General features: G+C 38.0%; 1 protein-coding gene across 4 annotated transcripts in view; it reads right to left on the reverse strand.

Moving 5' to 3' along the window:
• Positions 1-26,664, reverse strand: part of LOC150077302 (tumor protein p53-inducible protein 11-like) — a 388,464-nt gene that overhangs the window by 16,685 nt on the left and 345,115 nt on the right. The gene's annotated exons all lie outside the window — the stretch shown is intronic.

Raw genomic sequence — 26,664 nt, forward strand, 5'->3', positions numbered from 1 at the left:
CTGTCTAACATTTACAGTATTTAATTAATTTTTGTATAACTCAATATGTTACACTACATTATATATTTTTATTTATTACAATATCATTTGTGGAGGTTATATACCTTGCACTATACTCTTTTGCACTTTATGTTCCATTTTGAGTTTAATTTGTGCTTTGATTCTGGGACTGAAAAGGACAGTAGGCACTATTTGCTAAAGTAATACATACAATGTTATGCACATGAAATATGCCACATATTTCATGTGATGTTGAGACATTATTCTGCTGTAAAAGTGGAGGTACATGGCACATGTAAATCTTCCAGATTTTGCATAAGTGGTACTCAACTTTATTTTATTTTTTCATTATCAACAGTTCATGGAGTAACAGGACTTTCTGTGCTCTGTACATGGGAAAAAAGTAATGTTTAGTTAAAAGTTTTAGTATTATGAAAATGATGAATGACAGCAAACTTATACAGTATCAGCCAAAAAAAAAAAAAAAAAAACTTTTACCCAATTGATTGTCCATCCCTTTTAATGATTTGCTCAATTCATTAAATCTTTCTGCTTCTGCAACACTAGATGGAGTTTATTCCAACAATCAATTACTCTCTGGCTGGTTGCAAATTTCCATACACCCACCCTTATTCTTTATTTAATTGATGCAATTCTTTTAAAGCCTTAAACACCTCAATCTGGTCTCTGTTATAATATATAATGCATTAGTATTTAAAGCTATATTGTTGTGCAGGTATCATATATACAAGTATTCATGGATGGCGCCTCTGTAGCCAGGTGGGCAGGAACAGCAGTGCGTAGCACACGCTTCTTGATTAGACTGGGGTTTGAGCCCGTGACCACCAAATACGGAGGCTGCAGAAAGGTCAAGGAATGACCACCACCACCATATCCCCGGAGCAATATGGCCTTAGTTGCTGATGCTCCTAAAAACCAAATAACATAAGTATTCATGGGCTGATCTGCATGGTGTGCAATCTGAAAACCCAGATTAACTTATGGGGAAAATCTCATTCCCTCTGCCTGGGGATCATCTCATTATGGTCTCGATTGAAATGGCCTTTTTAAAATTCTCCAGTCCTTGATGGGATTTAAACCTAGACCTCACCTTAGCACATGAAATTTTTGGTGGAGGGTGGGGGTTAATGGCATATCAGCTACAAAGGCTGCAGTACATCAAGCATGCAGTAGAGTTGTGTGTTTCGATATACAGGTACTGTACCATTTATCTGGCTTCCAGAAAACCGCCTATTTTTGAAACTGGCTAGTTTCGAATCTGGCAGTCTTTTTTTTTGACAACATGCAGGTGCGGAATCATAGCAATCAATCGCACATCAGTTTGACAGCTGCTATGTACACTTGCCCCTCTACATTTATGTGATTATTTGTCCCAATTTATTATAATTTTCATTTAATATGTCTAAAAGGAAACATTTTGTGCTCAGTATATCAAAGAAAGTAAAACTACTTAGACTGAATAAAGGTGCTTCAGTGCAGCATTTGAATGAGGAGTATGGTGTTGGTATATCTACTATCTATGATATTAAGAAATAGATACTTAAATTCTGCGGTGACAGTAATGTGCCTAAATTAATGGACAAGTGAAAAACTTGACACCAGTCGAAGAGTGTGGACAGTGTTGCTTGAATGGATTAGGTAGCATTGGAGTGAAAAGTTTCCACTTAATCGTTCCATTATAATGGCCCAAGCTAAACCTTTTCATGAGGAATTAAATTTGACAACTCCGCGTGAATTTGGTGGTTCAACAGATTTAAACAAAGGCATGGCATTCGTAAGCTGAAGGTTTGTGGAGAAAAGGCTTCTGCAGAGGTGTATTTAGATGAATTTGCCAAGTTGGTTTCTGATGAGGGACTGTCAGCTGAACAATGCAGATGAAACTTCTTTATTCTGGTGTTAGACACCAAGGAAATCTTATGCAACACCAGATGAGTCAGCACCAGCAGGGTATAAGGATTCCAGGGAACGACTTATGATTCTTGCATGTTCCAATGCAGCTGGCGCCCACAAGTGCAAATTACTCACTGTGATTTATAAGGCAAATAATCGAGCTTGGATTACAACACAGATTTTCATTGATTGGTTTCTAAAGAACTTTGTGCCTGATGCCAGGGCTCATTGTAAATCTGTGGCGTGTGGTATGGGTGTTTAATGGCGCACAAGCTGCTGTGGCTATAGCGCCCCTATTCATAGGAATGTTATATATAATAATTAATATAAAGCCAGCTCAATTTCATTTCAGCTCAGAAACTTTATATTCACTCATAAATTCCAATTTCTTTCAAAAAACAGTAAAGTTCACTAATATTTGCCTTCTCTCCAATGATATGATTTAATGTGATTGATTCTTGGAGGTTAGCCAGAGAAAGAAATACCAAAGTTCGATGTTGTTGATAATGTGCACAGTCAATCAAAATATGTTTGACTGTTAGATGTTCCAAGCAGTGTGAACACTGAGGAGAATCATCGCCTGTGAGCAGATGGAGGTGTGTCAGATGAGTATGTCCTATTCTAATCCGTGCGAGAACCACTTCTCGCCGAACTGTCTGAATGCTTGAGTGCCAAAAATTTGGATTTTGTTTCAATTAGAAGAGTTTATTATTTGTTTGTTTATGCCATGGCTGTGTCCACGGTATGCTGCTTGAATTATGATATTATAATCAGAAGCTGGAATGAAGATAGAGGTTGTCTAAAGTTGATGGATTTTTAGCAGAAATATCAGCCATTTCATTTCCTTTAATACCCGAATGTGCTGGAATCCAGCAAAACTTCACTAGTTATTGGCTGTCTTCAATTTTCAACAGCAAACTCCTGATCTTATTTATAACATGGTGATCCTTATGAAAGGGATCCTGCATTGCTCTAATTGAGCTGAGAGAGTCGGTGGAGAGTCAAATTCTCCAGAGCTAATTGAATTGCATATAGTTCCTCTGAAAAGCTGCTGTACTCAAGTGGAAGAGAAGCTGATATGGTAGCAGAGGGAAACACTGCTGCTGCTGCTGCTCCAACAGTTGAGTGAGATTTGGAACTATCCATATATATCGGTAGGAAGTCAGCATACTTTTGAATATGGCTAGCATGGAGTTGTTGCACATTTAGAGTCGGCAGACAGTTCTTTCCCCATGCAGAAAATAAGTATCACATTTCAGTTGAGGATAGGTGGTCCATGGTAGAGGAGAGTAATTTTTGACCTGTTGCCTATTGTAGAGAGAAACATTCCAATTCTTATTTCAAGGATTTTAACAATTTCAAATTGTTATTTCAAGGAGCCGTAGGCCTGCTGGTCATATTTTACTTGGTTTATTTCTATAGAGATTGTGAAATGGTGGATTAAAGAGATACGGCTGAATAGGATGCGGAGAGCAACTTTTTATTTTGGCTGCAGGAGGTACAGAGGGGGCTCATGAGCTTCAATGTATAGACTATAGGTTGGAGATGTCCTTTAAGCGTCAAGAGCAATCCGCAGTGCATTGTGTTGTATAGGATCCAGCCAACGCAATACACTCCTTCGGGCAGAATCATAAACTGGAGCACCATAGTCTAAATGGGATCTAATCAGTGCTCTATATAAGAGCAGCAAAGTTGTACGATCTGCTCCCCAAGACAAGGCAGATAAAGCCCTTAGCATGTTCAGCTTTTTCAGACAGGTCGTGCGTATTAATTTAATGTGCTCAAAGAAGTTTAACTTGCTGTCAAGGATCAATCCCAGGAATCTGATATTATTGCCAGTCGGAATGATGCAATTTGATATCCGAAGTTCAGGGTGTGTATGCAATTTGCGCTGACTGCAGAAGTGGATCGCAACAGTTTTCTGATGGGAAAGACGATATCCATTGAGCGCAGCCCACTTTTGCACTTTATTGAGGGTCATTTGCAGTTGCCGTTTGATAGATCTCATGTTTGAAGAATGGCAAGAAATAGAGAGATTGTCAGCGTAAAGATATGCCTGCACAGTATTTGGGAGTTCTTTTGTAATGGAATCAATTCTAATGGCAAATAGGATTGCACTCAGTACTGACCCTTGTGGTACTCCTTCTTCCTGCGAGAAGACAGAAGAAAGGGAGTTTTGATATCGTACCTGGAAAGTGCAGCTTTGTAGGAAGTTCTTAATAAACATTGGCAGGTTGCCACGTAGACCAAGAGTATGAAGGTCGCTGAAAATGCCATACCGCCAGGTGGTATCATGCCTTCTCTATATCTATTGAGACCATAACAAGGTGTTCATTTTTTACAAAGGCATTGTGAATTTCAGATTCAGCCTTGATCATCAGATCTAAGGATGACCTGTTTTGGTTAAAGCCATATTGACAATTACTGAATAGATGTTGAGTTTCAATGATCCAAATGAGTCGACTGTGGATCATTTTTTTGAGAACCTTACCAAGGCAACTTGACAAAGAGATTGCCTGTAACTATAAGGATTGGAGGGATCTTTTGCAGGATTCAGAAAGGCTACAATTGTAGCATGGTGCCAGGAGGTTTGAAAAATATTTTCCAGGAAGATCTGATTAAAAAGGACTAGCAGCAGTTGTAAGTTTTTTTCATCGAGATGTTGCAGCATGACATAATATATGCCATCTGGCCCAGCGGCACTGTTTCGTGTTGTTTTAATGGCCTGTAAAAGTTCACAAAATTGAAGAGGCTGATTGTGATGTTCAAAAGTTGATGGATCTCTGTTCAGTGGTGGTCTTAATCTTCTGGAATTCTGGAGTGTAATTTGAAGCAGGTGAGACTTGGGCAAAGGATTTGGCCAAGGAATTTGCAATATCTAGAGGAGAAGAGAATTCTTGCCCATTTCAAGAAAGAATTGGGGAAGGGATGGTTGGAAATTTCCCAGAAAGCTGTCTGATTTTTTTCCATATTAATCGGGAGTCGGTGTTTCTATTGATAGTAGATGCGAACCGAGTCCATGAATCTTTCTTGGCTTTCCTTTGAAAGAAATGCGCTTTTGCCCTTAGCTGCTTGTAGTTAATTAGATTGGGTGTAGTTGGAGATTGACAGAATAAATTAAATGCTTTGTTTTTTTCCTTCTTCGCTTTTGTGCACTCTTCGTTCCACCAATAGTTGAAGCGCCATCTGGTTTGGGGATTTAATAATGGAATTGAATATTTAGCGGCAACTAAAAGACAGAATGTGATATAATCAGTGACTTTATCTATGGGCTGTAGTTGAATAGTTTTTGTATCCAGAGTGATTGCTGACTGAAATTTGGCCCAATTGGCTCTAGAGAATTTCCAGTTTCTGCAGGGTTGGTCTAATGGTGGTCTAATGGAAGTGGTCACTACCCATGGGATCTTTTAGTACATACCACTCTATAGTCGGGGCCAGTACTGGAGAACTAATTGAGAGATCAGTTGCTGAGGTGTGTCCATTTGGGAGCTGTATGTGAGTGTGTGTGCGCCAGTATTGAGTATGATTAGGTTTTGGGCCTCTAGAAGTCTTTCAATGAGTCTACCCCATTTATCTAATTTTGGAGCGCCCCATAAGGAGTGATGCCCATTAAAATCCCCTAATATACAGAAAGTTGGAGGAATCTGTATGATGAGATCTTCAAGGTCTTTTAAAGAGTAAGCATGGTTTGGCGGTAAGTATATTGAGACAAGTGTTATGGCAACATGGAGAGTTATATAAACAGCAACAGCTTCTAATTCAGTCTGAAGAGGGATATGTTTAGTTGGGATCTTTGAATTTATGAGGATTGCCACACCGCCATGGAGGCGCCTCCGTAGCCAGGTGGGAAGGAGCAGCAGTGTGTAACACACGTTTCTTGATTAGACTGGGGTTCGAGCCCATCACTACCAAATACAGAGGTTGCGGAAAGGTTAGGGAATGACCACCACATATTCTCGGAGCAATATGGCCTTAGTTGCTAATGCGCCTAAAATCCAAAATAACAAACACTGCCATGGGCAGCATTAGCTGTATTACGATCTCTTCGATAAAGGCAGTAGTTCTTTATCGAAGGAAAAATTTGTAAGGTTAGGTAAGTTTCCTAGAGACATAGGGCAACTGGAGAAAACCGGTTAATTAGATCTTTTATATAGTCTGTGTTGCAACAAAAGCCTCTGCAATTCCATTGTTAAACGGTGTGCATCATTTAGATTTTGTTGAGGATGACTCATCTGACTGTTTTTTGAATGAGGAAGCATTTTTTCCGGTCTTTTTTTTTGGAAAGGTTGGGCGTCCAATATCCATTGTGTCATTTGCGTGGAGTTCAAGTATGGGTTCCTCAATTTCTGAATGGACATCAACTTCCATGCTGTTGGTGGGCAATTCAATTTTCTTGCTTTCTTTAGTGGTTTTCATTTGTTCACTGTCAAGCAAAACCTTTGCATTATCGGTCAGGATGCTAATTGGAGTGTTGGTTGCTTCGCTGGTTTTAGCTTGAGGTGTATTTTTTCCAGAGTTTGCTAATGTAGTTTTAACCCAGTTAGCTATAGATGTGCTTGGTGGTATAGATACATCATTGAGAGCTTCTAGTGTGAGATGCATAAGAAAGGCTGGGCATTGTCAGCATAACTTGTCTGTGTGCCTCATGGTATGTCACTTTATGTTCTGTTTTATATTTTTGTATTTTCTTTCCTGTTTTCCACATTTCACATGATTTTGAAAAGGCTGGATGACTTTCTTTACAGTTGGGGCAAACGGGAGCAGAGGCTGTACAATCTGCTTGAGTATGCTCCTTGCAACTGCATATAGGACATATGGCATCACCTCTACATGCCTGCTGGGAGTGTCTATATTTCTGGCATTTAAAACAATGAATGGGATTAGGGATATAAGGCTGAATTCTACAATTTAAGTAGCCAGCTTTTACTGATGATGGCAATTCTGGGGTGTTGAAAGTTAAGATTATGGATCGAGTTGGGACGAGATTTCCATCTTTCTTAGTTATTATACATTTGGCACTGATTACCTTTTGATTGCTCAATTCTTTAATTAATTCTTCTTCAGACACTAATTAGGTCTCATTCTGTGATGACACCTTTGGATGAATTTAACGTATTGTGAGGGGTGACAGATACTGGCAGCCCACCAAAAGTTTTGAGCAGCCACTCAGAATGTTTGGACGATGCTGTTTCTATCAGGAGGTCTCTTGATTGTAAACATTAACCATTTTTGGTGTTCCAGCAATGGATTCCAAAAATCTCTGGATAACTAATGGTGATAACTTGCCTACAGGCTGGTTGGAGAGAGAGTTTATCACCAGAAAGTTTGGCATCTGATTGCACTGTGCTTCTCTTCGAATTCTTTTCGGTTGATTAGTGTCATTGACATCAGACATTTCCGATCTTGAGTTTGAAGGCTATAATGGCGGAAAATTATTCAAATCCATGCTTGCTCCTTTTAGCCCCGGGAGAGGGTGATTCCACGCCCAGGTTACTGACCCTGCCACGTGGAGGTAGGAGCAGTGCCAACCAGTGACCAAGCGATCAGAAGATTAGGAGAGCAGTATGTTGCTAGCGGTGAAGCAGTGATGTTGCTCAGTGAGGGAAGCAGTAACAATGCAAGCGGTCAGCAGTAACGTTGCGAGCGGTGGAGGGTTTAAGAAACCACTAGTACTTGCCCTAGGAAAAATGCTAGATAATCGCACTAGAAAGATCTCTTGGGAACTGTCGCTTGGCACTCACAACCAAAAAATCTGTGGCACTACCTGATGACTGAAAAATTATTTTAGTGCTTGATAATTGTTCTGCATACCCTCCTGCTGAAGTTCTAGTGAAGGACAATGTATGTGCTGTTTACTTGCATTCCAATTGTACTTCACTAATTCAGTCATTAGACCAAGGCATTCTTCGTGTTTTCAAGTACAGGTAGAGGGATGTATTTCTGCGGAAAATGCTAGACACTTGTAATAAAGGTACAGGGATAAAAGAATTTCAGAAAGCATTTAATGTTAAAGACGCACTTTGGAGTGTCGCAAAGGGTGCCAGTCATTTATCAAAGTATCCTTTACCAAGGATAGTTTATGCCAGCCATTTATCAAACTATCCTTTACCAAGGATACTTTGATAAATGGCTGGCATAAAGTATGGCCATCTAACTTATTTCTTGACAGTGATGAACCTGATTTTTGTGGTTTTCGTATGTCTGGTGAGGAAGAAATAGTGAAGAATATGCAAAAGGTTTGTCATGTGAAGTAGCCAAGTCACTCAATGAAGGGCTATACATGAGTGTATAAACATTGATGGTGATGCTCTAGTTGTGCTTCAACTCACTGATAGTGAAATTGTAGATATGGTAATGAATGCTGATAAGAACAAATCAGATGAGAGTGGTGATGACAGTGCACTGAAAGAAGAAGAGAAAATGTCTATAGATAGGTGCATCAGCCTGACTGAGGTACTGATTCGGGGAATGGAGCAAAAGAGCTTCATCAGTGAGCAGCATATAATGTGGATGTATAAAATACAAGAGGTTTTCATTAAAGAAAAACCAAAGTATATGAAACAACAGAATCTGCAGGACATATTTCCAAAGATCAACCAGAAACTTTCAAGTGAAGTTCAGCCTGAGCCTCAACCTCCAAAACCTGTGCTGCTTTTCTTCCTGTACCTGTCACCCCCAGATGTTGAATTGTCTTCAGATGAAGATTAATGGATTAATATTGATCAAACAGACCCTGCTTTAGAAGGGTATTAATTTTTATCTGATAAATACAATTTCTTTCTTTACTTTTCATTGTTTATTTTAAGTATATATTATGCCTTGGTCCAGAAATCCAGGTCACCTCCGGTCCCAAGCTTGCCGGATAAATTTTGTTTTTTGCTTGTTAAGTGATAGTTTTTTTTTGTCTTCTCTTTTGACATCAATCTGTTTTTATTTAGTTTTTCTTTATTTAATTCATTTCTGTATTTCCTTTGGGCTATATAAGATATATAAATTTATCTGTTTTAGATATAAAAAAAGAACTTCAGTAACATTATCTCCTAGCGTAGTGCTAAGTGCGAGTTCATGTAATGCAGGTGGTAAGTTTAAAGGCAAACTATCATTCTCTTATATAGCTCAAGTATTCTATTAGAATGTGCTTGATTGTTAGGATATCATTACACTTGGTGCACTGCTGATATTCTCTTTATGAATGTTCTCCCAGTGTCGTGTAAAAATTTTTCTGCTATGTTAGGTGGTTTAGCGTGGATTTTATTTTGCATGCATACTATTGTAGTAATTGTTTTCTTCTAATTGATAGTGATGGTTCATGAGCTCATGCATACATTCTGGGCATTGATGATGTTTTACATGCCCCTAAAGTAATGTGGATAGTACAGATTCCAGCCAGTACAGAGCACTTGGTCTTGCAGAATTGTACACTGGAGTGCCATATTCAAGTCTTGATTTTATTCACACACTGCACAAATAAAGCAGGGTATGCACCCCACTTTGTTGCTCAAAGAACTTACAGGTTATTTAATTTTTTTTTTTTTTTTTCAAGTATAATTCCGAGGAAACACATGCATGACTGTACGATATTACTTGTCCATTTAGTTTCAATTTGGGATCAGAATGAAGATTATATTTTTGACAAAAATTAATACTGTTAGTTTTCTGTATGGAAGTCAAAATTTGTTGGTGTCTGCCCAAGTATTTACTTTGTTGATGGCTCATTGTAACTGTCTTTCAACTACTTGCATATTTTGAGTGACAGATGCTGAAATTATCTACATACAAGGATGAGTCTACTGTGACAGAGAGTTCATCTTCGATTGTAATTATTTTGATTGCAAACAGGGTGGCACTAAGTACTGATTTTTGAGGGACTCCTTGGTAGAAGGTTTTTGATGATGAAGTCTTTACTAGAAAGTTCTCAATGAAAACTGGTAGGTACCCATGCAAACCATAATTGTACCGATATCTCAGAATTCCACAGCACCGGGGGGGGGGGGGGGATATTGTACGCCTTTTTATTGTCAAAACAGTAATTTGGTGTTCCAATTTTATGATGCCATTTCTTATACAGTTTTCCATTTTTACTAGTATGTCTAGTGATGATCTGTTTTTCCTTATTCCATACTGAGCTATGTGGAAAGTACTATTATCTTCTAAATATCACATAAGTCTCTTGTTAGCCATTATTTCTAGAATTTTACACACCTTAGTTCTACTGGTCAGTAAGGGTATGGGTTACTCGAATCTTTGCCCAGTTTAGGAAATGTATGTACTGGTCTGGGAATGCATTTTCCATAAAAATCTTATTAGGTAGTAGTAAGAGTAGTATTGCATGCAAGGTATTTTCATTTAACTGTTTTATCATCACATAATGAATATTATCAGTACCTGTTACACTTTGTTCTAATGCAGCTATTGACTGTGTAGTTCATGTATTATAAAATGTACATTACATTGCTCATTGTTTTTTTTTGGGGGAGAAGCTTAATTTATGCTTCTTGATTTCCTTTTTTTGCAGTTTTGTAATGTGGCTATGTAAGGTTTGACTGCTGAGACTAGGCGCCTCCGTAGCCAGGTGGGAAGGAGCAGCAGTGCATTGCACATGCTTCTTGATTAGACCGGGGTTCGAGCCCGTCACCACCAAATACGGAGGATGCGGAAAGGTCAGGGAATGACCACCGCATATCCCCTTAGTTGCTAATGCTCCTAAAAACCAAATAACAAATAACAAACTGCTGAGACTTGCAAGGATATCTGCTATCTCCTGTGGCTGGGCACTCTTTTTCTTTATCATGAGGGGAAGTTCTGGTATATGCCATATTTTTTGAATACTTGTTCAAAAATGTAATCTTATATGTAATGAAATGTAATCTTATTTTGTTCTTTCCTGGCTAATTGACATTCTGTATTCCATCATACTTTGGATATAGTGATGTTTGGGAAATTACATGTTCTACTGCATATAATAATTTTTCTGTTATATAACTAACTGTGCTGTTATGACTTTGTTGGATTGTTTGCAAATCCAAAGTTGCTAATTCTTTGTATTTTTCTCATCTCAATTCACTTTTTCAAGTGTACATTTCTGGTTTCTGCTAGGCTGTAAGTGTTGCTTGTTAGAACAGTGATTACACTGGTCAGCAAAAAAAAAAAAAAAAGCTTTGCATATAGATGGATACTCATTTCCATTATGGAGTAAAACTGCTTTCAAGCTGACCTTGGATGAATCAATGAAAAAGACTCCACTGCTCTGGGATGTGCTCCAGTTGTAAATCTTTCATTAATTCCTGGACAGTGTTGCGATAGACTGAAGCACCATCCATGGAGTAATAAGTTGTTATGTTAGATTGCCTCTTCCTATAAAAAGATAGCGTGACACCCTTTTCAAGAAGATTCCATTGCTGACGCCGTGATCCTAGTAATTGAGCCTTGGTTTTGGAGAGGTTCAAATCTCTGACCAAAACATTCAATTCTGCCTGAGTGATTAGATGTGGCTTTGCAGTATCAAGAGTTGAAAGGTCTGTACTTGTCTGGATTCTGCATCTTCTGGAGACTCCTTTTCCTATCCTGAATCAAAGTCAAGTCCATAAGTTTCTTGTGGCTTTGGCTCTGGCATTGTATCATCGTGAGGAACTGGCCTTAGAGCAGAAGATGTGTTGGGATCTCTGCTCCATGCTTGAATTTCCCAGAAAAACTAGAAATATTGGTCATGCAAAAGTAACAATCGTTTATGTGGTCACCAGGTCCCCGCCACATCACTGAAACAACAAAAGGCATTGATTTATGACTACCTCTATGCCAACCTCTTAATGTTCTTGAACATGAGCTATAGGAAATCTTTTGAGCCTATACTTTATCTTGATCTCCAATCTTACATCCAAAATAGAGTTCATAGGCTTTTCTCACAAGTTGAGACAGTGGCTTCCGCTGTGATTTTAATACCACTTCTCTGCAAATGTAGCAAAAGCTGTCAGGCTTATTTCAGCAAGGACATACGATTGAAGTGCATAAGAACAGAATTAAGAAATTATAGATTTTTATTTCTAAATTAAACACAATTTACACTAACGTGCGCGCACACACACTTGTGCATGCTTGGTGTGGAACCCACTCGTATATATATGAGTTGAGAAGTTTCTAGAACGCTCACAATGTTTCTAGAGATCTCCGTCAAAAGTTCTAGAACCTTCCAGAAACATCCTGACTTTTCTTACACATGCAACAATATTCTAGAATGTTCCAGAACGTTTTTGAATGTTGTAGAAATCACCCGAATATTCTATAAAAAATAAATACATAGATGGAAAAGATGATTAAACCAACTACAGAGGTCTTGGTTTTCAGTCATTAACCTACGATATTTGAAAACTGAGGGTGATGAGAACTTTTTAAGCACATATGAGTTTTTGAACATATTTTCTACAAGAATCTGTAAAAATTATTTCAGAGAGGAAATTGATGCCCACCAGTGTTATTGGAAAATGATCATTATTCAGTGGATCATTGGTTGTTTTCCATGCAAGGATGGGATATAGTATGGGGAAACATAAGGTAAAATCCACTGAGTAGGGATAAATTTTTTTTTTTTCAATGAGTTTTTCTGCTGTATGGCCTCTTTGGTCTTTATCTGGACTTCTTCATAAAAGGATGATACATTTATATGCCCAAAGATAACAGTATATGGGGGAAGGAAGTTATGTGACTAGGTGGTCTAGTTTGTAGGACTTTATATTTTGATTTAGGGATAAATGCAGAGATAATATATATATATTTGTTGCTATTTGGACTGTAGTTGGTTGAATCTGTTGAGTTGGAATGAATGAATTTCTGGAATTGCCCAGACTATTTTGCAGTGTATCTCTTGAAGACAGACGTATTAATGCATATTTTGTGAGGCAGTCATGTATGTCATCAGCATTGGTGGAAAATGCTTCTGCAGTTCCACTGCAAGGGGAATCAGTTATGTTTTTATTTTTTAGTTCCTTCAGGTTGTTTTCGAAGGGCTGTGTTCTTATATTTATCTGTTTTTGTTTTCTCCTTGTTTTGTTTGGAAGACAGGTCTTCCAGTATCTGTTTCTTCATATGTAAAAAGTTGGACTGATTCATCTTAGAATTTTTTCATCTTTATCCACTCTTGCAGATATAGATGAAAAATTTGAACGTGTTGTGGTTTGTTTGTTTTTTTTTTTATGTTAAAAACATTTTTACTGGCATTAAAAAAAGCATTACATTACCTAGAAATCGTCATGAAACTCAATGCACATGTGTTGTACTTGTTGCTACAGTGATGCAACAAGTACAACACATGCATCCAAGAAAACTCAATTTTACACAACAAATGCAGTGATGTAACACATTATATCAGCATAATGATTAATACACGAGTGACTGTGCCAAAATCTACAGCCCAGCATTCGAAGGAATATCGTGAAAGAAAGGGAAGTTGGACAGAATCCAAATGAAATTCAACAAGAGTGTTTTGTTATACCTGGGAGTTCTCAAACTGCACCCAAAAAAATTCGAGCCGAAATAATGAAAGAATATAGTGAACGGAAGAAAAGGAAATTAGAAATTCAAACTATTCCGAATAATAATGAAATTCAACCACAGAGTTCTATTATGCCTGATACTTGTCAACCACAGAGTTCTACTATGCCTGATACTTATCAGGAATCTAAAACTCCAGCAGAACAAAAGAAGGAATATCATGCACGAAAAAAAGCAAAATTAGAAATGCTAATAATGAGATTCCTGATTTCATCCCTATAGTGCCTACACAAGCTGACAGTGAGTTTGAAAAACTAATGTACAAAAACCTATTTGGATTTAGTTGTAATGTTTGTGATCATTTATGGTTTGATTTGAAATTAGATTTGAAACCATTTCCAACAACTTCATATGAATTACTTCAAAATGAATTTCATTTACAAGAAGTGAGTACTTTCTTTTAATGAAGTATGACATGTCATACTTCATTAAAAGAGGGATGGATACCAACTATATTCATGACATATGGATTTATATATCCAACATATCCTACTCATTTGCCTCCACTGGATGTTGTAACTGAGCGTTTGATATCACCACAATTACCCTTTATGCAGATTTGTTGTTTACATTATGAACATGGACAATATGGGATCATTGGACATGTAATAAATGTACAAGTTAACGTAACTATGATGGTTCATCAATTACCTAGAGAATTAGATGACGATTATGCCATTAATGTACATATAAAACAGACTCATTATCATATCTACAAGGATGGGTGCAGAAGAAAATATGGTTACGGTATTTGATAAATTCAATGGCATAAAACTGAGTGACGATTTCTTGGGGACAAATGATGATAGTGAACAGGAACATGCAGATGAAATTATGGAACCTGTCAATAATGATGATGAACTATTGTTAATTCAAGAACAAACGTTATTATGGTTGTTGTTGATGGGGTTTTAAGTACAATGGCTACTTAGGCCATATTGCACTTAGTAAAGTGGTTCATACTGCCTGTGTTGGTTGATGTAGAAGCAGTTAGAAATGGCTATACAGTCCTATTCGTTTTAGGAAGGAGAAGAATTCTGTGAGATTTGATTTTTTGCCTATGATATGGCTAAGCAACAAAGGTTCCTTTAAGCTTGCCAGAGAACTAAAAGACACTAGTCGAGCATTATTATATAGAGTACATCTCAGAAGTATGTGTTTGACTGTGAGTGGTGTATGACAATGATTACACTGAGGAGGATCATTCCCTGACAGGAGGAATAGATGAGTTAAATGAGTATGGCCGATTCTGGCTCTTGCTAGAATTACTTCTAGTCTGTTTGCAGTGAGGCTGGAGGCCCATAATTTTGGTACAGGTTTAATTTGAAGTAGTTTATTATGAATTTGTGCTTGCCATTGAAGAGTCCATCGACCTTTACATATAATTTGTATATTCATTTTATAATCAGTGAATGGTACTAGGGAATTCGTTGGGGCTGATCTGGATGGATGTTTGGCAGTGTCCGCAATTTCATTTCCTGGTATTCCAGTATGGCCTGGGATACAGCAGAAGGTAACCATTTGTTGATGTTCTCTGAGACGTATCAACTCTGTTCTAATGAGCTTTAATAACTGGTGAGTAGGTGGGGAGTTGCTTTGCAAGGCTAATAAGGAACTTTGCGAGTCTGTGTATATTTTGCTCTTTTAAATTGACATATGTAAAAATATTTTCTATAGCAAGCTTTATGGCATATAATTCAGTCGTGTAACTACTACACTCTGTTGGAAGAGATAGAGAAATGGTAGTATCATGGCGTACTACTGCTGCACCTGATCCAATCAGACTTCGATCCATCTGTATATATTTTAGCAAAGTCAGGATAATGTTGAGTATGCGTGTGTAGCTGATGTTAATGTCTGATAGAGAGTGCTTTCCCCACTGGTGGAAATAATTGTCACAGGATGGCATGATGACAGACCATGGAGGGTCGGGATCTATAGGATCTTGCAAGATTTTATTGAAGTGTATATCCCAATCTTCTGCTAGTTGCTTTAGCGTAATACCAGCAGGCCGAACTGTCTGTGGTTTGTTTCTGTAGAAGTTATTGACCAATTAGGATGGGTCATCTGGCTTTGGAACTTGGTTGCATAGTTCAGCAGCAACATCTTTCTCCTGATATTTAGAGGAGGTTCATGGGCTTCAACATACAAACTTTGCACTGGAGATGTTCTGAATGCACCTAGTGCTGTTCTGAGAGCTAAATGTTGAATAGGGTTGAGACAAGATAAAGCACTCCGGAGATGTTCAGTGTGCTTCTTTGGAAATTTAACTTACTGTCAAAGAACAATCCTAGTAGATGAATACTATTAGCTATGGGAATAGGATGGTAATTCAAGTGGAGCTCGGGTTCAGGATGCATATTGCATCTGGTACAGAAGTGAATGGCAGTAGATTTCTGGCTGGATAGTCTATAACCATTTTGTGTCATCCATGTCAGGATGCGATTGATTGATATTTGTAGTTGGCGTTCAATGTAATGCATGTTTTGAGAATGACAAGAAATTGTGAGATTGTCTGCGAAAAGGTATGAATCCGCAGTTTTCAGAATGAGTTCAGTTGTATGATTCATTCTCATTGCAGACAAGGTGGTGCCGAGAACAGACCATTGTGGATTTCCATCTCCTTGGATAAAGATTTTAGAGAGAATTCCCTGAAAACGAACTTGAAAGGATCTCTGTTGAAGGAAATTTTGGATAAAATATGGAAAATTACCTCTCAGGCCAAGAGAATGTAGATCCTTTAAGATGCCAAAACACCATGTAGTGTCAAAGGCTTTCTCAACATCAAGACAGACCATGATGAGATGTTCCTTTTTGATCAAAGCATTTCTGATATTTGTCTCGGCTTTGATCATGAGATCCAATGAAGATCGGTTTTTCGGGAATCCAAATTGGTTGTTATTTATCAAGTTTTGAGACTCGAGGAACCAAGTGAGACAGCGATGTATCATTTTCTCAAGAGTTTTGCTGAGACAGCTGGTAAGGGACATTGGCCTGTAATTTTGAGGAACAGAATGATCTTTACTGGGTTTTGCAATTGGTAGTACATGAGAATGACACTAGGAACTTGGGAAGGTATGTTCAGAGAAAATTCGATTGTAAAATATGAGCAGTGAAGAGAGTGATCTTTGATCCAGATTTCAGAGCATTACATAATATATCCCATCAGGGCCAGCAGCACTGTTTCTTGAGTTGGTAAGAGATTGTTGTAGCTCAAGCATGGCAAATGGTTGATTTCTGTGTAACGGTTTTATGTTTTTGAAATGATTGATCATAAGCGTTACAAGAAGACAACAGAGAAAATACAATTCCCAGTGCATTTGATATATCTGTAGGATTAGAGAGCTCTTGTCCATTTCTTTTCAGTAGTGGGGTGGATAAAGGTGGAAATTTACTGTTCAAACATTTTATTTTTCTCCAGATTAATCTGATATCAGTATTTTTATTAACTGATGAGGCGAATTTAATCCAAATTTCTTTTCTTGCTTTGCATCTAATATAACGAGCTTTAACTCTAAGCCGTTTATAGTTAATAAGATTGGAGGTGGTAGGATATTTGCAGAAAAGGTTCCATGCTTTGTTTTTCTCTTTTTTTTGCATTGTTGCAATCTTCATTCCACCAGTAATTTATTTTTCGTCTATTTCTTACTTGATATTGAGGAATGGTGGCGGATGCAACTGCCAGCATTTGATTTGTGATGCGCTCGGTAACACTGTTGATGGAACCAGACTGAATGATATTGTTGTCAAATGAGATGAGCATTCTGTATTTTGTTCAGTCAGCCCTTGAAAATTTCCATTTAATTGGATTTTCTGTTGGAAAGGAATAGGATGTTTGAATTTTGCAGATCAACGGATAATGGTCGCTGCTATAAGAATCACTCAGAAATACCCAATCTGTACTTGGAAAGAGGATTGGGGAACAAATGGAAAGGTCTATTGCAGATGTTGAATCTGTAGGGAGATGCACATAGATAGGAGACCCAGTATTTAGCAATGTTCAATTCTGTCTATCGATCAGCATTTCGATAAGCTTACCTAATCTGTATGAGGTGGGGGAACCCCATAATGGATGATGTGCATTAGTCTCCTAGTAAACAAAACGGAGATGGTAACTGCATAACAAGATCTTCAAGTTCCTGAATAGTATATTGATGATTAGGCAGAAGATAGATTGAAACCAATGTCCGAGTAATACCATTAACAACACGCATGGCAATGGCTTCTAAGGATTTGTAATGGAATGCGTCTGGAGGGGATGCTTGAATCCATGAGTATCGCTACTCCTCCGTGAATGCTATTGGAGTTAGCCCTGTTTTGCCTGAATACAGTGTAATTTTTGATTGAAATTAAACTGAGACCAGAGATGTCAAATTAGTTTCTTGCAAGCACATTGCAGAGGTTTGTAGTGATAAGTTAATTCATGTATATCATCTATGTTACTGCAAAGACCTCTACAGTTCCATTATTTCGTTTTGTAAGAGGAAGATGAATCTGTCTATTTTTATGCGTGGGTTGTTTATAATGGTCAGGTTTAGATTTTTCTTTTCTGGGAAAATTGGGGCATCCTGAATCATTTTTATCTTCCATATCACCATCTGCATGTAATTCAAGAAAATCTTCTTGGTTGGGCATATCATCAGTATCCATGCTTGTGGTTGTTTCACCTCCACAGGATCTGATTTATGCAATTTTTCTGCCACTTTACTGTGGATTAGGTTTTGAGTTGGAATTGTGAGTGGCATGTTATTACTTTGGTCCACTAACTGTGATTCAGCCAACCGGGCTAGCCAGGTGGGTAAAGTGCCTGCCTGGCAACCCAAAGGTCATGGGTTCGAATCCCGCCTCAGGCTTGGATTAGAGTAAAATCCAAAAACTTTGGAAGGTGCATTATGGCCACAGAAGCTGATGCGCCAACAACTAACAAAAAAAAAGTAACTGTGATTCAGATGCAGACTGAGTCGATAGTACTGATCGAGCCCAGTCGGTGATCGATTTGTCGGGAGAGACTTACACTTCTGTCTGACATTCTACTGATTTGCGACTATGGGTAGCTGAAGCATAAGTGGTTTTTGCCATGCTTGATTTTACTTGTCTTCTAGCTTCTTGAAAATATACTTTATTTTGAGTCTTGCATTTCTGTATTTTTTTTCCCTAACTTCCAGTGATCACAATCGTTGAAGTATGCTGGAAGATTGCCCCTGCAATTAGGACACTGCAAAGTTTGTGCCTTGCATTCTGATTGAGTATGAGTTTTGCAACGGCAGTTTGGACATGTTGCATCTCCACGGCATGCTATCTGGGAGTGACCAAATTTCTGACATTTGTAGCATCTTAGAGGGTTCGGGATAAAGGGCCAAACACGGCAGTTTAAATAACCTGCTTTGACTAAGGATGGTAGATTCGGTGAATTGAAGGTTAAAATTATGCTACATGTTGGGACTAAGGTGCCATCTTTTCGTATCATAATTCTCTTGGCCTGAGTTACATTTAGTTCCTGGATTATTTCTTTCTCAGAAATGTTTAATAGGTCCCATTCACTGATCAGTGAATAGGATTCTTCCAAGGGCTTTTTAGGCAAAAAACTACTTTAAGTGAACAAAACAGAAGAAAATCACACAACAAAAATAAAACTATATCACTTTCAAAGAACATTCTATGGATCGCAGAGAAAAATCGCTTGGCACTCAGGGCCATTATTATGGTCTGAAGATAAATATTTATGTATAACACAGAGTCAGAAATCATCTCCAAGTTTCATATTTGGTATACATGCAGAAGAACTTTCTTTTCCAGCTATATATTTGGGACATGCATGAAAATTTAAAAATGGGTTGAAAATTACTCCCTTTATGATGGCATCAAGGGAAATTCGTAGATGATTGTCGTGGAGTAACTCCCCAACATGTGCTATATATGCAATGAAAATTATGCAAATGCAAAGAGCAGAAAATTTGCAAAATTGCATTTAAATCAGTAGGAATAACAGCTAACATTGCTCATTCTATATTGGAATCAAAAGAATTTATAAACAAGTCATTAAGAGCTCCAGAATTCACTACAATTTCATGAATTAGTACAAGTTGTTTGACAGTCCAATAGTACATTTTCTGAAATTATTTCAAAAATAGGCAATGGAGAAGCATTATTACCAGATGAACTTAAAATTATAGAATCGAGATTTGTTACAGAAGAAGATGCTACTAATTTATGCCCGCAAGGGATTCGAAATAAAATTCATAAAATGTCAGTGATTAAAACCAGAGGACTTCCATACATTCTACCATTATTGAAAGGAAAGCCATACATGATTACTACAAATATAGATGTGGTCAATGGATTGGTAAACAGTGCAATCGGTACTTTAGTATATTTCAAATTTGAGGATGATGAAACAGTTAAACGAGCATAGATGAAATTTCCTGAGTCAAAAATAGGATGTATGTAAAAGATAATATGTGAAAGATAAACATTTACCTAGTCAATCCGTACCTATTATAAAACGATCAACTATGATTCCATTCAAGAACAATAGGAAATTAACATGTAGATATACACAGTTTCTTTTAGTATGTGCTTTGACAATACATAAATCTCAAAGAGTGACTTTTGACAAAGTTGTATATAATTATGAGAAAGATCATGCAACTTGTATATGTGGCATTATCTCGAGTGACCTCATTGTAAGATTTATATATTTCAGATCCCCCACAGCAAAAACTACTAGTGATATAGAACTTTGTGCTGAACTAGATAGCTTGAAAAATAATAAGCTACTGTCTCTACAAGATGAACTGCAAGATTTCATACAAAGTGGTATATCTATATCGTCAATGAACGTATAAAGTTTATGGGCCCACGTTCGAGATATTGAAACAGACAATCTTACAGCAATCAAAAATATTGATATTAAGTGATATGAGGTTGGATAATGATGAACATATATTACTTAAACCATTCCAATGTATGACTCAACCTAAAAGGTTGTATGTTCGTAGTGGTGGTGTTTCGATATATCAGTGTGAAGGTTCAGCTATCATCAGTACACCACATATCTTTGCACAAAATAATAGCAGAAATGCAACAGCAGTATCAGATGAAATTGGAGACATTTGAGGATCTTTATGCAAATTCAATAGTGAATCTATTTTGATCATTGCCACATACATCACTTCAGGGATGTTGTTAGATATAATTCAAAAATTCATAAACAAGAATTTGATGGTGTATTGGTGTGTAAAAAGGGTTTTATACATAGTGTGTAAAAAGGATAGATGGAACAGGACCAGGGTATGTCTGCTAGGGGTAAAGGTTGATGATGTTGTAGAGCAGATATCTTTTAAGGGCACAAAAGGTGTTATTGTTGTACACTGCACTAATGATATTAAGAGTAGGAGACTGGAGGAAGTACTTAACAAGTACAGGTCACTGTTGAAAAAAAGCTGTGAATTAGGGTTGAATTGAAATTGTCTGCAATTCTGCCCAGACACGATAGGAGGGAGTATATAATGAGAGCCTTGTCGACCAATTCGGCCCTGGTAAGATTGTGCAAGGCTCAAGGGGTAGAATTTTTTTCAGCTTGGTATGTATTTGTTAACAGCAGAGACTGCTTCTACAGGGATGGAATACACTTAAATAGAAAGGGTGCAAGAATATTTGCTAATGCTATCAAGGCAGTGTTAGGTGGGTCAGAAAACTGCTAGCTTGGGGAGACACAAGGACTAAAAGATCACAAGAATCACTTTCACCTCTGCCGCTGGCAGAGGTGAAAGTGATTCTTGCACTGCTTCTATTGGAATGAGCAGCAGCCTGGAAAACAAGATGCAGGGTATTTCAGAGACTGCTGGGAGTCACTGCAGTACAAGTAAACACATGGGTTGTGTTAGGGTAGCTAAGAATAGGAACAGGTGCATGTATACTTGCGTATATACACCAATGCTAGGTGTTTGGTAAATAAATTTGATGAATTTGAGGTGTTGGTCAAAACATCAAAGGCAGATATTGTGGGGATATCAGAGACATGGTGTCACACAGATATAAGGAATGCAGAACTGGAATTTGGAGAGTACAATGTGTACAGGAAGGATAGACAGGATAGGAAGGGAGGAGGGGTTATGCTATTATAGTTAAGAAACACAAAATCCAAGGAAGTGCAGCCAGTTGACATCACTGAACTGTGCAGTGTCGAGTCAGTTTAGTGTGACATAAACACTGGGTGCAGGGAATAACTTTGATATATATTTGGATCTTAGAAAGGCTTTTGATGCTGTTGCACATGGAAGACTGCTGCACAAATTGGAACAGTGTGACATTGGAGGCAAATTGCTGCTATGGATAAAGGGATGGTTGAGTGGGAGAAGACAGAGAGTGGTAATCAATGGACACTGCTCATTGTGGACTAATGTTATTAGTGGAGTCCCTCAGGGTCCAGTGTTGGGTCCATTTTTTTTTTTTATATTTATAAATGATATTGATGATGGTATATCAAGCTTAATGTCCAAGTTTGCAGACGATACGAAGGTTGGCAGGGTTAAGGACACTAATAACAGTACACTGCTACAACAGGATTTAGAAAAGTTGAGCAGATGGGCTGAGAGGTGGCAAATGAAGTTTAACATTGACAAATGTAAAGTACTATCTATGGGAAGCAGTAACCCCAGAATAACATATCAACTCTGTGGTACTACACTGACAGTGGTAGAGAACGAAAAGGACCTCGGGCTAATTGTGCAGGCAGATATGAGGTTTGCTGAGCAGTGCAGACAGTCTGCAAGTGTAGCTCATGGTGTTTTGTCAATGATATGCAGGAATTTTTCTAGCAGGGATAAGGAGGTGATTATCCCCTTGTATAAGGCAATGGTCAGGTCAGGTCAGGCCACACCTTGAGTACTGTATACAGGTCTGGAGGCCTCATTTTAAGAAGGATGTAGAGCTGTTGAAATGAGTACAGAGAAGTGGAACGAAGGGTTGCTGTTATGAAGAAAGGCTTAAATTTTGCAGATTACAGTGTCTGGAGACTAGGAACCTGTGAGGTGTATAAAGCCTTTAATGGTTTGAGCATGCTAAATGCTGATGGGATTCTTCCTCTTGCTCAGAATAATCACCTGAGAGGGCATAAATTGAAATTGAGGAAAGACAGATGTGCAGAAGTTCGCCTTAAGCCAGCGGGTAGTTGGTTGGTGGAACAGACTTCCATCCCTTGTGGAAGGTGATAGTCTAAATAAATTTAAAGCTGAACTGGACAGGTATTTGGAACGAATGGAGGGGTGAAATGGGAGCATTTTTTTTTTGGCTGATGCTGCATAAGCTTGCTTTCTTGCATCATATGCCTCTACTAATGCTAATAGTAATGAAATTTTTGGATATGGTGTACACATGGTAAGAATATACCCAGATCCTTTACATAACGCTGCCTCGACAATGCTCCCCGCATACACACTACTCGGACTTCCTCCAGTCACTATCTGGCAGAGTAGAGGTAGCAAGATTATACGCTAGCTGATCCGGAGCCTCCTAAAGAGTCACCAATAGGTTCGGTCTGGTGTACTAACTAGTGGCTGGCCTGCAAACACCGTTTTAGAGCTGTACCCTTGAAGTAATGAAGATTGGATTTCGCCATGATGTTCAATCATAATCTCAAAAGTCATCAGTCATACTGCATGATGGAAGAGATGGGGAAGAGCTAAACAGAACTTAGCTCTGGAGACTAAACATAGGTTCCACCACTTCAAGCCTCCAATAAGCAAAGTGGTGGTATTGCACCGGCTGATGAGAGTCATCTACCACCTAGAAATGAACTATCGCAGTAATATATTTGCACTGTTTTAAACAAAATATTGCAATAATATCCGTAAAATCTCGTTAATATAAACTCAGTTTATACATATTTATATTAATTTATATTAATATAAATATGTATTAATATTTTTACTAAAAAATATTAATACATATTTATATGAAGCACATAACCATTCCCATGCAAAAGGATAAACTTTTCTATGTAAATATATTTGTTTATTACAAAATACGGTTACAAAGTTCGTTTTCACCCTGTGAGAAATAAATATTGTTATTTTGTACGTTTAATACAAATCTTGTATCCCTGCTTCCCAAAGGATGGCACTGACTTGTTAAAAATTACTTTTGTGTAAACAAAACCAAACCAATTTATGGTAGCTGCAACATAAGTGCACTCTGAGAAGCATCTTTGTGAAGGATGAGCTGTTAAATTAACAAAAGAATAAAAACAGGTTTTCTAAGTTGTTACGTACACACCCTTGCTCCCCACGGGATTAAGGTCAGTTGCAATTGCTACACCAGATCTATTTTTGTGCCATTTTATCTGAGCTGATGTCTGTTTTGGAACTCGTGTCTTTAAATTAATTTAAAGTTTGTTTATATTAAATCTTATCATCCATTTATGTTTTGTCACCACAAAGTGATGTGACAAAACAAACGGATGGAATTAAGCCTGGAAATTAAACTGAAAATTATACAAGCAGCTAATAGGATAGATCAAAGTAAAATGGACATTGCAGAGGAATACAAGATCCCTTTACCTACAATACTTAAAACCCGAAAAACACTTGAATAAGTGCGTGACACTGGAGCAGTGATAAAAAAACAAGAAACAAGTTCGGGGTGCAAAACACGAGGCGTTTGAAGCAAAACTGCAAGTGGTACGAACAAATGTGTGCATCTAATTTGCCTGTATCAGGTTGTCCGATTCTACAAGAAACGGCAAATTATCTAGCTCAGCAACACGGAATTAGAAACTTCAAATGCAGCATTGACTGGCTCTAAAGATTTAATGACAGGAATAACTTGGTTTCGTGAACTTTGGTCTGACAGACTAGCTGTGTTCTGTATGGTCCATTCTTGAAAACTATGATCAACTAAAAATATGATGAGACAGGTTTATTTTATAATTTGCTGCCAAACAAAACATTTGCTGTTTGAGGAGAGTCTTGTTATGATGGAAAATTAAATAAACAGACTCACCGTTCTGTTCTGCTGCAATTCAAATGGCAGTACAAAACTACGCCCACTTGTGATTGGTAAGTTTTTGAAGCCAAGATGTTTTTAAGAAGTTAACCAACTTCTGTGTGGTTATGAGGCCAATAGAAGTGCTTGGCTTATGGTCAAAATTTTTCAGTCTTGGTTATCAAAATGGACAGAAGAATGGTTTCAGAAAAAAGGAACATTTTGATGATTCTAGATCATTGTACATGATATTCTGCCGAGGCACTTAAGTTGACTAATATACGGCTGTTGTTTTTACCTTCCAATACTACCAATTTTATGCAGCTACTAGATCAAGGCATTATTTATAACCTCAAGAGAGCATATGGAGTCCCCCTGATAAAGTACTTTATCCACAACGTAGGAGAGGAACATTTTGCAGCCAGATTGGAATGTCTTGGATGCTATCTGTAATCTTGTTATTGCTGGACAGTATTGCATCGCGTGTAATAATCAACTTCTTTAGAAAGAATGACTTTGGAGAGCATATCAACGAAAAACAGTCCAGCAGACAAATGTGATAGTAACATTGAGGAATGGAGGAATTTGAAGGAACATATGAATTTTGTTGGCAAATTTTAAAGAGTTTAAGTGGATGATGAAGTTGCTACCACAGCAACACCAACACCAGAAGAGCTCTGAGCACCAAGCAAAACAATGATGTTTTTATTCCAGCAACAGCAAAAGTGAAGAAGCACACACACTGCCATCTAAAAAAGATGCCCAAAATGCATTGTGCATAGTAGAGAATGTATTGGCCTGCAATAATTGATAAAGAAACAACTATTGCATTTGATAATGTCTGTGCTTTAGTTAAAAATGCATAAAAATTCAAAGTTTGCCAAACAGTGGATTCTTTCTTTAAATTAGATTAATTTATTAAAAAGTTAATGGTTTGTATGTCTCCTTTTATATTAAGATTGTAATTCTTTCTACTGTGATACTAAAATATTGTATACAAAGGGTACTAGGAAAGTTTTGCAATATGACGCAACAATGAATCACAGGAAGCTGCTTGTTGCTGCATGTTGAGAAATGTTCATACGTGCATAGTAGCCACCGCGCCAAGTCGATGGGCTCAGTTATTCATTAGTAGTGAGAGTGTAAAGTGCTTGCGATGGCATCGTGGTCACGAAATGAGATAAGGACAGTTTTGCGGTATACTTTCGTGTGTGGTTTAACCATAGACCAGTGCTTAGAAGAAATGACTCTTGCACTAGATGATGATTGTCCACATCGTACAACGATATTCAGGTGGTATAGAGAATTCCAAAGGGGAAATTTCACCCTGGAGGATTCTGAGAGGCCGGGAAGGCCACGAACGTCAGTTACGGAGGAAAACGTTACTGCTGTGAGGAAAATGCTTGACGAAAACAGGCGAGTGACCTACCAACAGATAGAGGATACTTTGGGCCTAAATGCACCAGCAATTCGTTCGATTCTGCAAGATCATTTGCACGTGAAGAAACTTTGTTCTCTCTGGGTGCCGCATCAACTGACTGAAGAGTAGATGACATGACATGTGACTTGGTGCCGGGAGATGTTAAAAAAGTTTGATAATGGACAATCTTGGTATGTGAACAACATCGTGACAGGTGACGAGACTTGGCTGTACTATTACGATCTGCCAACCAAGGCCCAAAACAAAGTTTGGGTCTTTGATGATGACGACACACCCGTAATTGTCAGAAAATCCCGATCTGTAAAGAAGAAAATGATAGCTGTATTTTTCAAATCGAGTGGAATTGTGGAACGTGTCGTTTTGGACACGCAGAAGACAGTCACAGCTAAGTGGTATACTGAACAATGCCTGCCTAAAGTCATTGGATCTATGAAGAACCTGCGGCCAAAGTCAAGAATGGACACCTGGTACCTCCATCACGATACTGCTGCAGCTCACCGTGCCAAAGCCTGCACCGAATATTTGACCACGACAGGACTGAAACTTCTCGAGCACCCTCCCTACAGTCCAGACCTTGCTCCCTGCGACTTTGCACTGTTCCCGCATGTGAAAATGAAGCTAAAAGGGAGGCGGTTTTCCAGTGATGAGGACCTTCTACGGGCTTGGGACAACTTGTGCTGTACTCCCTAGTGAAACTTGGCAGAACTGGTTTAAAGATTGGTTTCGGAGGTGGAGAGGTGTATTGAATGTAGAGGAAATTAGTTTGAAAAAATTAAATAAACAAA

This window comes from Mastigoproctus giganteus, chromosome 12 (genome assembly GCF_048544385.1).
Source record: "Mastigoproctus giganteus isolate SK-2022 chromosome 12, ASM4854438v1, whole genome shotgun sequence".
NCBI classification, from domain to species: Eukaryota; Metazoa; Arthropoda; class Arachnida; order Uropygi; family Thelyphonidae; genus Mastigoproctus; species Mastigoproctus giganteus.